At 42.3% G+C, this 13,621-nt stretch overlaps 1 pseudogene across 1 annotated transcript; it reads right to left on the bottom strand.

Annotated features, from left to right (window-relative positions):
* Positions 1 to 3,856: 3,856 nt before the first annotated feature.
* LOC110522979 (dipeptidyl peptidase 9-like) lies at positions 3,857 to 13,254 on the bottom strand (annotated as a pseudogene). The gene is made up of 12 exons (XR_016496449.1): positions 12,899 to 13,254; positions 12,663 to 12,727; positions 12,345 to 12,454; positions 11,441 to 11,618; positions 10,969 to 11,128; positions 10,742 to 10,822; positions 10,265 to 10,432; positions 9,436 to 9,564; positions 9,025 to 9,159; positions 8,556 to 8,687; positions 8,102 to 8,211; positions 3,857 to 7,764 (listed from the first exon to the last, which is right to left on the bottom strand). The product of XR_016496449.1 is annotated as a dipeptidyl peptidase 9-like (transcript).
* Between the last annotated feature and the right edge of the window lie 367 nt (positions 13,255 to 13,621).

The following is a 13,621-nucleotide window of genomic DNA, read 5'->3' as shown; positions in this document are numbered from 1 at the left end:
ATTGAAACCAGCTTTGCTTTGATGAATCAGCAGAATGCGTCTTTTAAGTAAGAGAGACATTCACTGATCGACAAATAATAGTTATTTTAGGATGCAAAGTGATTTGTCGATCTTAAACATGACCGCTATTATCTATCAGGGTTTGTACAGCGGAAATAATCTGAAGGGGCCAAAATATGCTTGCCCGCTTGGAGTTTGCCAAAAGGCTTGCAAGGCTGAGGCCAGGGCTAAAAGTGGGAGAAAGGGGATACTAGGGTGAGCACACAGAACTCTTTCTCTGTGATTTATTGGGGGTAAATAGAGCGAGTGACACTTAAGGGAGATAGGTTAAATGCCCATCCTCACTGTTGCTATTAAGTATGTTGAACATTATTGTTGAGTGATTATGTTGAGCCATATAGATTTTCCTCTAGCTGTGTATGCTGACCAGTGCACTGAATCTTTCAAAGTGTCCTAATGGTTGTTGTTGTTTTTTCAGTTGAAAGACAGCATTGTTTTCTGCATGTGAGAAGTGATCGAGTGACCTGTAAAGTTAATCAGCGATGGTTCATTAGCCGTACTATAAAAGACAGGAAGTGGGGCTGGGTCAAACAAATATTGATTCATAATGATATAACAAATTAAGCTGATCAAAATCCCCCGGGGATGTCCTGTTGTGTCAACATCCTGAGGAGGAAGAGGAGGGAGAGATGTTTTTATTGTTCCAATTCTAGGTTAGTGTGTCCCTTCCTTGTTATGGGTCCAGTGGGTAACTGTTACCCATTGGACTGTTACCGCACTTCCTTGGCCCAACACCGACAGTCTATACACCCAGTACCATCAAAAATAAATTGGCAACATGACACTGACACAATGTAACATCAACAACCACTGGCAGAGCATGAGGAGCCGTCAGAGAATGGCTACTACACCATCTACAGTTTCCCTCATCTCATTTTAAAATGTCCTTTCCATGTTTATTCACAGTTCGTTATTGTATGTCTGTCAGTTGAGTAATCAAATTCATGTAGGTTAGGTGTCAAAGGCCACTCTGACTAGTGTCCCAAGGTTTTTTATTTCCAGGGTTCCTTCTGTCAAGCAATTTCATTTAGTTGCGCTTGAAAGTTACATTATGAGCGATAGATATTAGAAGTCCATAACTGTATATTCTTACATATGCACAGTATATCTATGTTCTGAGTGAAATACAAAATGTTTCCAGTGCAAAAATACTTACACAATACTTATCTCCCAGATCTTAGTCCATCAACCTCTGTGATGGAGTGGAGGATGCCAGAAAACGAGGCCAGTATGAGTGTTTTGGCTTTTTCTCCAGGTCAGAGGGTGACCCCCGGTTGAAATGACCATGGCGGATAGGGCGATTCCTCAAAAAACTAGAACAAAAAATGACCATCATTTTTTGGATTGTCACAAAATATTATCCATAGAATGTTCCTTTGGAGGAAGGATTGTTGATACAAATGTCAACAATATACTCTGTATCTAAAAGCATATTTGAGAAATAATTCATCAAAGTTGGCACATTAATTACATGTTGGCCCTCAGGAGCATTGCAAGACATCATAACTCTTGATCTATATGTGGCAAGAACTTAATCTTGATGACATTTGAAACCTCATCATGTGCTCTAAAATGCATTTCATTATGCTAGATGTCAATGTAAATGTATTATTTGATTATATTGAAAAGTAGAAAAATAAATATCACAAATAGACCCCTTAAATTTGTACAAATACTTTTTCATTTCGGCTCAGTGAAATTACATTGCAACGAGCAGCAGATATTGAGATGCAAGACTTCGCTCTCACACCGTCACACACAGTATCTGTGCCTGTGTTTGGCAGGTAGCCTAGCGGTTAAGAGCGTTGGGCCAGTAACTGAAACGTTGCTGGTTTGAATCACTGAGCCGACTAAGTGAAAAATCTGTTGATGTGCCCTTGAGCAAGGTACTTAACCCTAATTGCTCTGGATAAGAGCATGTAATGTGCACGGGTTTGCTGCAAGCGATTCACAGTGTGGTAGCCAGGGCACCAAAACTGTTTTTGACAGTTTGTGCAGAGATTCTTCGATTGTGCAAACCCACAATTACATAAGCTGTCCAGGTGGCTGGTCTCAGACGATCCCGCAGGTGAAGAAGACGGATGTGGAGGTCCTGGGCTGGCATGGTTACACGTAGTCTGAGGTTGTGAGGCTGGTGGGACGTATTGCCAAATTCTCTAAAATGACATTGGAGGTGGCTTATGGTAGAGAAATGAGCAAGTGGATGGATTTTCTTGACAAAGGAGAAATGCTCACTGACAGGGATGTGAACAAATTTGTTCACAACATTTTTGAGAAATAATCTTTTTGTACATATGGAATATTTCTGGGATCTTTTATTTCATCCCACGAAACATGCATCCAACCCTTTACATGTTGGTTTATATTTATGTTCATTATAATTGGGGAAAAGATTAATGAAAAGTAAAATGACAGTTGCATGCACATCGCTTGGCCAACCAGACAATGAGTAGTGGGGAAGGACCATAAATCAATTAACTTTACCTAGAGAATAGATGTCTGGACTGTGCCGCTGTGAACTAAAGTTGAATGCACTGGAGGTAATTGGTGAATGGGTTAAAGTGACTGAAATAGAGCAGAAACTAGGAAAGTATTTGCATGTCATCCCACAGAAATCCAACAGTTGCAACATCATGGGAAAATGATCTATTTGATTAACTGAGCAAGACTTGAAAACATGTGTATAGCCAAGATGAAAGCAACGTTTGTTCCAGCAGAGATTACTCTCATGATGCGTGTCTTTTAGAAGTATGACAATTCCAGTTGAATCCATTATTGAGGTATGAGGCATTTCCTATCACATCTACATTTTATTTGGGGTGTTTATTGACTTGTGGAAGTCCATGTATCTCATGGCTCATGACATTTTTGTGACATTTGGTCAGGTCACAAAATGGACTCTACATGGAAAAGACTAGAGTAGATCATCCACGATACAGTTGATGTAAGGCCTATGGAAAGCAACGAAAAAACATGCAGAATACAGATGCTATACATTTGGAATCTGGGTAAAGGGTTAATATGATGGAGGCGAATAGACTTTTAGCCCCTGCATTGAAAATAACAGCTGTATGGTTCTAGCAGAAATCCCAATTCTCCCACAACACTCCATGAAGTAATCAAGTGTCATGTTCTGACCTTTATTTCCTTTGTTTTGTATTTAGTTAGTATGGTCAGGGCGTGAGTTGGGTGGGTAGTCTATGTTTGTTTTTCTATGTTTTGGGGCATTTCTATGTTTCTGCCTAGTATGGTTCTCAATCAGAGGCAGGTGTCATTAGTTGTCTCTGATTGAGAATCATACTTAGGTAGCCTGGGTTGCACTGTTTGTTTGTGGGTGATTGTCTATGTTAGTGGCTTGTTTCAGCACAGGTCTCATTTTGTAGCGTCGGATTTGGTTTATTGTTTTTGTTACTCGTTTGTATAGTGTTCAGTCTTTCTTTATTAAAGATCTACCATGGACACTTACCACGCCGCATATTGGTCCTCTGATCCTTTTCAACTCTCCTCTTCAGAAGAAGAGGAGGACGACCGTGACATCAAGTGTAAACATATGTTTCATGGAATGGTGTGTATATAGTAATGGTATATCTACAGTCTTCTATTCTTCAGCTGCATAACAACTTGTGCAACTTTTTGTTTTTAAGATAGTGAATGATCCCTTAAAACCAAAACAAACAATGTTAATGTACACTACCGTTCAAAAGTTCAGGGTCACTTAGAAATATCTTTTTTTTTAAACATTTTTTGTCCATTAGAATAACATAAAATTGAACACAAATACAGTGTAGACATTGTTAATGTTGCAAATGACTATTGTAGCTGGAAACGGCAGACCTTTAATGGAATATCTACATACTGTAGGCGTACAGAGGCCCATTATCAGCAACCATCACTCCTGTGTTCCAATGGCACGTGGTGTTAGCTAATCCAAGTTGATCATTTTAAAAGGATAATTGATCATTAGCAAACCCTTTTGCAATTATGTTAGCACAGCTGGAAACTGGTGGTACAAGCAGTGGCAGTGCGAGAAATAAGATGAAATTCAAGCTCAGACAATTGTGGTATTTTGGTGACAGCTTTTGACACGCACTAGACACTTATGGGTTTGTTTTGATAAGCCTAGTATGTAAAAAATGTGAGGATGTTTATTTGTTCCAATCTATAGTTTTATGGTGTTCTGTTCCATCAATGGCACTTTTGACTAAACATTTGACTTGAAATACTGTAATGACAAGGTTTTAAACATATTGAAATATAGATTTATGTAGTTGCTCATGGCAATGGCCTATTATGCTTAAAAATCCAATATGTCAGTGAATGGCAGCAGGCAATTTGACAGCATCTTTGGTTGTACGATCTTAATTTGATCACCCTGTTTTTGTACATTAATCAAAAATCCTAATCTACTCCATCCTACGGCCATTATGGCCAAGGGTAAATGCGAATACACTTCAAAACCTGTTATTATGGGTTTAGCCATCGGACCTAACTAGTTGTACAGCACTCCAGCTGTGCATGATGAAAGACTTCTGGCACGTGATATCATCTTTACCTTAAACACCTGCAATTGAAAAACAGTAACAATAGTTATTATTACTCTGCTAGAAATGTTGTAACTACCTTATATATCTAGTTTGGATTATTTGTCTTTGAAACAAACTATTTTTTTGCAAAAAACAAAGTGATCAAATTAAGATCATACAACTGTACAACCAAAGATGCTGTCAAATTGCCTGGTGGTCAAGTCATAGGTGGATCAAGGTTCATTAGACCTTCAGTATAAGAATATTCAACTTTTTTGTACAATATTGTACAAACTTTATTGAGGTTGTGAGGTCAAATTCAGAACTTCATTTGCCAATTTGTTAGCAGAATTATCACACATGTTGTTATTCATAATAACATTTGCCTTTTGTGTGGCGATCCTGCAGGAACATCCCTTTCACTAAGGATCAATGTCATATTTCACTGTTTTAGTGGTACTTTTTCAGTCAAACTGACTGATGCATTATAGCACTTACACCCTTTGAAAGGGTCCAACTGTTGTGCAATTTTTTTATATTTAGTCTGTGGTAAAAATGTGAGTTACTGAATGTCATATCGTCATCTATACCTTCAATAGTAATATATGCTTTGAATGTATAACACAAACTAAATATCTTAAATAAAATATCATTGCGAGTTGTATTTGAAATGGTTGATTGTTTGGGGGAAATTGGGCCTTAGAAAGTTCTTAGAAAATCGATTGTGACTTATTTTGTCTGGATGCTGCAGGTTCATATAGTTGTACTCTGTGGTTGCACTGAGAAGGGCATGATACAGTATCATAAACAAACATACAGCTCCCCCTAGTGAAATAACTGATAATACACAACTACACTCACCGGACAGTTTATTAGGTACACCCATCTAGTACCGAGTCGGACTCTCCTTAGCATCCAGAACAGCCTGAATTCTTCGGGGTGTGGATTCTACAAATTGGGTGCTGACACGATGGCATCACACAGTTGCTGCAGATTGGACAGCAGTACACCACAGCCACCAGCCTGTACCATCGACACAAGGTAGGATGGGTCGATCATGCTTTCACCAAATCCTAAGTCTGCCATCAGCTTGACGCAACAAGAACCGAGATTCATCGGACCAGGCAATGCTTTTCCACTCAATTCTCCAGTGTTGGTGATCGCATTCCCAATGGAGTCGTTTTTTCCTTGTTTTTAGCTGATAGGAGTGGAACCCAGTGTGTCGTCTGCTGCAATAGCTCATCCGTGACAAGGATCGACGAGTCGTGCGTTCCACTGTTGTACTGAGCCATTATTTGTCTGTTTGTGGCTCGCCTGTTATCTTGCACAATTTTTCTTCAACCTCTCATTCTCCTTCAACCTCTCATCGACGAGCTGTTTTCGCCCCAGGACTGCCGCTGACTGGATCATTTCTGTTTGTCGCACCATTCTCTGTAAACCCTAGACACGGTCGTGCGCGAAAGCCCAGGAGGGAGGCCGTTTCTGAGATGGCGTGCCTGGCACTGACCATCATACCACGCTCAAAGTCGTTTAGGTCACTGTTTTTTCCCATTCTAATGTTCAATCGAACGGTAACTGAATGCCCGTCTGCCTACTTTAAATAGCAAGCCACGGCCACGTGACTCACTGTCTGTAGGAGCTATCCATTTTTGTGAACGGGGTACCGACGGGGTGCCAGTGAAAGGTTTCAAAGCTAAAGAAGCATGAGTTGCTACATTGACACTATTCATAAATAAACAGTTGTAGGTAGTAGTGCGTGGTTTCACGCCGCAGTGGCCAGGCTATTTTGCTCACCACACAAAACCGTGTAATCCACCATGACGCAAGACAGCATAGTCTAAAGTATTAACAAACAAAAAAACAAACCAGAAAAACAAGAAGAACAAAAATGGGGATAAGTGCATACGTGTATGTGTTAGCAATGCTTGTGTGTCATCACCAGGTGCAGTCTTAAGCCACTGACGGGAGAAGAAACAAAGACACATTTGGTATTGAGAGTTCCTGAGGAGGAGTTTTGGTAGTGAGAGTTCCCGAGGAGGAGTTTTGGTAGTGAGAGTTCCCGAGGAGGAGTTTTGGTAGTGAGAGTTCCCGAGGAGGAGTTTTGGTAGTGAGAGTTCCCGAGGAGGAGTTTTGGTAGTGAGAGTTCCCGAGGAGGAGTTTTGGTAGTGAGAGTTCCCGAGGAGGAGTTTTGGTAGTGAGAGTTCCCGAGGAGGAGTTTTGGTAGTGAGAGTTCCCGAGGAGGAGTTTTGGTAGTGAGAGTTCCCGAGGAGGAGTTTTGGTAGTGAGAGTTCCCGAGGAGGAGTTTTGGTAGTGAGAGTTCCCGAGGAGGAGTTTTGGTAGTGAGAGTTCCCGAGGAGGAGTTTTGGTAGTGAGAGTTCCCGAGGAGGAGTTTTGGTAGTGAGAGTTCCCGAGGAGGAGTTTTGGTAGTGAGAGTTCCCGAGGAGGAGTTTTGGTAGTGAGAGTTCCCGAGGAGGAGTTTTGGTAGTGAGAGTTCCCGAGGAGGAGTTTTGGTAGTGAGAGTTCCCGAGGAGGAGTTTTGGTAGTGAGAGTTCCCGAGGAGGAGTTTTGGTAGTGAGAGTTCCCGAGGAGGAGTTTTGGTAGTGAGAGTTCCCGAGGAGGAGTTTTGGTAGTGAGAGTTCCCGAGGAGGAGTTTTGGTAGTGAGAGTTCCCGAGGAGGAGTTTTGGTAGTGAGAGTTCCCGAGGAGGAGTTTTGGTAGTGAGAGTTCCCGAGGAGGAGTTTTGGTAGTGAGAGTTCCTGAGGAGGAGTTTTGGTAGTGAGAGTTCATGGGGTGGAGTTTTGCTAACAGGGTGTGGCACAAAAATCCCAAATAAAACACCAAATCACTCCTAGATGCTGAAAGCCTGTTTCTCAAAATGCTCCGCTTGTTCTTTTTTTTCACTCTTCTCTTTCTTTACAGCCATTGTCCAGTTAAAAACTGATAGGCGACACATTTCTGCTCTCGGCCTGGGCGGGGTGGGGGGGGGGGGGTGCTAATGGGGCACAAAGTGTGTGTATGTGGAGGGGAATGGTGACATTGGGCAATGGGGGGAGGAGAGGTGGGCTCTTTCCGTTCAACTGCAGCCCTCATCAGAGGTACTGCTGGAGGAAGTGCAGCAGCATAATCTCATAGTGCTCTCCAGACTTTGGGCAGCGGATGCTGTGTCTCTCGTCGGGGTAGATCTGAAGAGATAGAGACAAAGGATCAGATATGGAGGAAAGAGAAAGCCCCGGCAAGGATGCATCGACCTTCCTCATTTCAAAGATGATGTTTATATGCTATGAAAAGATTCCTTTGAAAAATAAATGAGTCATACTCGTTTCTTCTTCATAGTGTGTCTGTTTTCGCCAACATTTCAGCTAAAGCCTGGGAAACGGTTCCACCGCACATACTCAATTCTCTTATCAATCGCTCTTCATTTTCTACCCTGAAGGCAAGCCTCACACGCAATAAACACTATAATGTGTGTAGTGTACATGGGCTTGTACATGTGAACAACTAAACCCAATACCCTCCCACCTGTAGCAGATAAGGCTTCCCAGCGGATCAGTTGAGAACCCAGGAAGTTGGTGTGGGAAAAGTGCACAGTCTCATCAAGGAATCCGTGTAAAATAAGTAACCGGTTAGGCCTGGGTAGGAAAACAAAATATTAAAGAAAAAGTATTTCCACTCGAATCGAAAATTAGCCTGATCCTTGATCTGTTAATGCAGTATAGCCAACTCCTATGGTTATTGTCATAAGAGTGGGCTCTACAGCACAAACAAATCTAGGACTAAGCTAATTGAAATGCATTCCATGCAAGTCTATCCCATCAGGACTATACCAACACAAGGGATGAACAGTGCTGCAGGACAGTGCTGCAGGACAGTGCTGCACAGCTGCACTTTGGAGAGTGCTTAATGCTGCTTTTACTTACTGCCTGTTAAGCACCCTGAGATCGATAGTCCATTGTAATGAAACGTAATGACTCACTCGCTGGGCAGATTGTCTATGGGCAGGGTCGACCGAGCCGGTCTCGCAGCCCTGCTGGTTGTTCTCAGGCAGGTCTATGTAGCGCTCTGTGTAAGCCATCCACACAGTCACAGGGGCGCCCTCTATGGCCACCTGGAGGACAGCTCAAGTCAAGCAGGCTTAAATCACTTGAGATTGTGAGTCTACAATGTTAACTGGTTAAGAGTGAGGAGTAATCATAGCTACAACCAGTCAAGACCTTGTAGTGTTAAATTCAGTTTTAGAGTCAATATTTTGGGCTTGTTGATTTTTACCAGGGCTGGGCCACATTACTACCCTTTCATGGTACGAGGTTATAGAACTGCACAGCCTGCCATCACAATATTCTTCTTTTTTACACAGAATGCATGTGATGTGAAATTGTGACCTACCTAGTCCAAAGAATAGTCCCCTAAAGTTCTTCAGTGGAGACTTTGAACTTTCACCTCACCTTGAAGATGTTGGGCCTGTAGACAAGGCCCATGAGGGAGAGGAAGCCGCCGTCGGACCAGCCGTGGATAGCCACGCGACTTAGGTCAACAAACTTGTACTTGTCGGCCAAGTACTGCAGCCCCTCCACCTGGCCCTGAGACCCACAGAAAGTGGGAAAGGAATGTTAAGACTCGCATGGACTGGGTCTTGTTCAGAGGGCACGAAATAGGAGAAAACTTTGTTGAAATGCAGTGAAATGGGAACGTACTATCTGGGCTTGTCAAATAAGAACGTCCTTTTTGATGTTGCCACATTGTGCCTTCCTGAACACAACCCTGCTAATACAGATTGATAAACTGGCAATACAGAAATCACATATTTTGTCAATACCTACAACAATGATGTCATTAGAGATATTAAACTGTGCTACCATTTTGTTTTTCAGAGCCTCGAACTTGAGCCCTCTTCCATCGATGACAACGACGGAGTAGCATAGTGGCGCTAGCGTGTTCAGCCTCAAGTACTTCACTCCTTTGTGCGAGTTATTTACTAACTGCACCTGGAGCACAAACAAAAACACCCGCTCAACATTAAAAACATACATAAGAAAACCTTTAACATGATCTTTATTTTTATACATTTTGGGGTTGCCGAGTGGCGCAGTGGTCTAAGGCACTGCATCTCAGTGCTAGAGGCGACACGACTATAGACCCTGGCTAGAATTACTTTGATTTGTCTTGCCGTCCATGTTACCCAATTGGTCATTTTGTAAATACATATTATTTCCTGGAACCATTACATGCACCCATCTCATTGTTATTTAATTATTAGAGATACACAAACGTTTGTTGCACCCACCATGCGTCATGTCCGCAATGGTCATGTGAGGTGAAATGTGTTTATTTTGGGATGTGAACACTCGGTGTGTTTGACCCGACGAAGATTCGTTTCGGATGGAAACGTTGTCAATAAAGCGGTGAACTGGGAGCTTTAACGTTGTGCGGACCTTCTTGTTCTATACTCGATTCCAGGCTGTATCACAACCGGCAGTGATTGGGAGTCCCATAGGGCGGCGCACAATTGTCCCAGCATCGTCCGAGTTAGGGTTTGGCCGGGGTAGGCCGTCATTGTAAATAACAATTTGTTCTTAACTGGCTTGCCTAGTTAAATAAAGGTTCAATAATCAAATAAAATATATAAAATCCCAACTATCACAAACAGACTACATTACAGGATAATAACATTTTAATTGAACAAACCTGGGGCCCTCAACACACAAATGGGATGGTGGGGTGGTCTCTGCCAGATACCAAGTTGTGTGGTTTACACAACATGCCGTATAGCGGGAACCTCGACTTCCCTGAGAAATTAAAAGTCTCTGATAGAATGTAATCTCCTTGGCACCCTGAGAAGAAAACAACATCAATATGATGTCAAATGCATATCACTGTTCATGGTGCTGCACATGGGGCAGTTACTAGAGCAGAAGGGGCAGATAGTATTTATGTTGTTGTTCTTAGGAAGTCAGTATAGTAAGGGCAGATACTATTGATCTTGTTTGCCCTTAGGGCACAATAGCCACAGCAGATACTGTTGATGTTATATATGTAGCTGCCCTTGGAGTGGCTCATTCAAAAACGATGAAGAAGCAACATTGAATTTGCAGCGGCATTCCGACGTCTCAATTTGTGAGGTAAGTGTGTGCTTATTCATGTTAACATCTTGTGCATTGATACATTCATGTTTTTGTGGTGAGGGTGAAAAGCCGGTAGAGAAGTGAACATAACCGCCTCCTTAAATCGGGCACTTAAAGTAATCTGCAGGGAACAACGAGTAGATTAAATGAGTTGACCTACCCATTATTAAAATAAAGATTTTGGAAGGTGCATCCTTATTCACATCTTTACCATTAAGCCAGAAATAGAATCCAGAAAGAAAATCTAACAACAGTGTAGTCTCCTGCCTGTTGTCTGAGTGTAGTCTCTGGCCCACTGGTCACAGCCCTGTTGTAACAGTGTGGTGACCTTGTACAAATGGCAGAAGCCAGTTTTGGACTCATTCACCCTGAGGAAGGTGATCTCCTCATAGCTTGTTTGAACAAAAAGATAAAAGATGTCATAGACCTGAAACAAAGAAAGAACCAACATAATATGAGCCCTTAAAGAAAGAGCCTTCATTGGTTTCAAAGTTCAAGACAACAAAAGCGTTTCATTTCAGCACGTATAACTGGAAGAGAGGTAGGTAACTTAACATTCATGTGACAACAAACTAACCAACAAAAAACTACAAGTAACAGCCATTTCCGATACAGGCAAGTAACTACAACTTTGTGCTAATCAGGGCACTGGAAGCAGTCAGGATGATTTATTTTACATGCTCAGATCTCAAGTCAGAATCTAGGCCTTGGAGCCAAAGCCGGAGTTACTTTAACTCACATTGATCCAGATGTCAGTGATCTCCTCACAGATGATGAAGGGGTGGACCCCCTCAAGCACAGCCTCCACACTCTCCTCCCTGTGGGTCTGGTCCTGAGTTACAGGGATGAATAGGCCCGGGGGCAGCAGGACCAGCTGGAGCCTCTGCTGACTCCTGTACAGCAGCACTGCCCATGCACTGGACAGAGGAGCAATGAGATATGTTACAAGTCCGTATCAAATAATTAGCTGGCTAACGTTTCTAAATATCCTCAAACAATTCTATATTTCCTAGTTCGTAGAGAAAGATTGTCTTGAAATTGAAAGAGCTACTTTTAATCTTTTAACTTTCAATTTTTTTTAAATCAAAGTAAGTCGACTTAGCTTATTGATCATGCTCTGTGACATAGGCTACCCTTATGGAGAGAAGAAATGGGTGCGGTTCAACAGATAACCGACCCACACATGATGGAATAAAACATGAAGAGGAGAGGAGCTTGATTGGCTGTTGGTTTCTGGTTGCGGTGTCATTTGCCTTGGCACAGACCTCAAGACAACTGTCGCCCACCAGGAGTGGGTAACTTGCCATTTCAGCCCTGCGGGTAGCACAATTGTGTGAGGACTAGTCCAGATTGCTGGTGAGTGTGGATTGGAATGGAACTCCAGGTGGTGCTGGCCTAAGTCACATGATCAGGCTAACATTGTAAATATGCATTCCTTAATAACTCACATGGTTAAATAAAGCTACAATAAATAAACAAAAATCTAGCAGATGACACCACAAGGCTTGGCGCCTTTTTAATCTTTACAAGCACTTTACTCAATGGTTTATGTATAGGAATAATTACACCTTTACATTACAGATACAATCTGTTCCATGGCATAGATAGGTTTGGTTAGTTGTGTCTGTTCCAGTCTTTAGAACTAACTATTTGCCGTCTTGTCCATTGTCCAGCCGGCGCGGGCAATGTACTCGACCCCGGGGAACAGGGTGGTGAACGGCAGGACCAGCTCCTTGTCCTGGGTGCTCACAATCTGGTGAATAACAAGGACTCATGAAAATACACAGGCAGATCGGCATTGAGGGACATACAGAATACATAGACCAAAAATATATAAACAGAAAGCGACATACAGAATACACAGGTAGACATACAGAATACACAGGTAGACATACAGAATATGAATAGACAAACATACGAACACAGTTCAAAACCATGACAACTTATAAAGATGCGTTTACTCTGCCAAGATGGTTGGTTTGGATTTCTGCCGTTTTGAGGGTAATTTGAGGGTAATTTGAGGATTCTTACTCCCTAAGAAGGAAAATTGAGAGCAGGACGACACAAGGTACAACTCTGCCTAGCCACAATATCCCCCCCACATGAAAATGTAGAGTGTAACTAATACAGTTCAAGAAAAAATTATGAATCAGTACCAAAAAACAAGGCCATTTGAGATAGGGGTGAGAGAGCAGACCTGTGCGGGGGTACCTGTAAACGTCCGCCTTGCGCTCCTCCAGGGCTGGGGAGGGAACATTAATTATCTCCACCTCTGACTCATCCGCCTGCTCGATGCTTCGCGGGAGGCAATTGTTGATGTGTGCAGATGGGTCCCTGGTTCAAGCACAGGTAGGGGTGAGGAGAGGGATGGAAGCAATACTGTTACACCAACCTTTATGGCAGTAGGTGAGTCTCCTCTCCTCCCCGGTCTCAATGCTGACCACCCACAGGTGACTATTGTTGATAAAGGCCAAGAAGGGGGGATTCCCCGGAGGAGATCTTGGGGTCCATGCGAGTGCCTGAGCATTGGGTCTTAATCTCTACAGGTTTCATGGAGGACACCTGCTAAACACCACACAGACTTTCAGGGATAAAGACTTACAATACTACAGGTAGGTTTATTAGCAGAGTGCCTACCAGTATTTTCTAGCACAAACACATGTTGGTGAGAACTTAGTACACTTCTTCACTTTGTACAGTTCTTTCCTTTAACAATGCACATAGTGCTCTGTATACTTCTTAATTTTCACAATGTACAAGTTCCAAACACCTAAAATGGAGACATTGGATTGCTTTGATAAAGTCCTGATAAATCAAGTACATAATCTCAAGGCATATCAAAGAGTGAACTTTTAAAGTGAAACAAAAGCAAAAACCCTACCATGACAGACGTTTTAAAAAACATTGAAGACCAAAAATA

Source organism: Oncorhynchus mykiss, chromosome 5, assembly GCF_057628025.1.
Source record: "Oncorhynchus mykiss isolate SJ-2025 chromosome 5, ASM5762802v1, whole genome shotgun sequence".
Taxonomy (NCBI): Eukaryota; Metazoa; Chordata; class Actinopteri; order Salmoniformes; family Salmonidae; genus Oncorhynchus; species Oncorhynchus mykiss.
The sequence above is the reverse complement of the archived record's forward strand: the minus strand, read 5'-3'. Positions and strand labels throughout refer to the sequence as shown.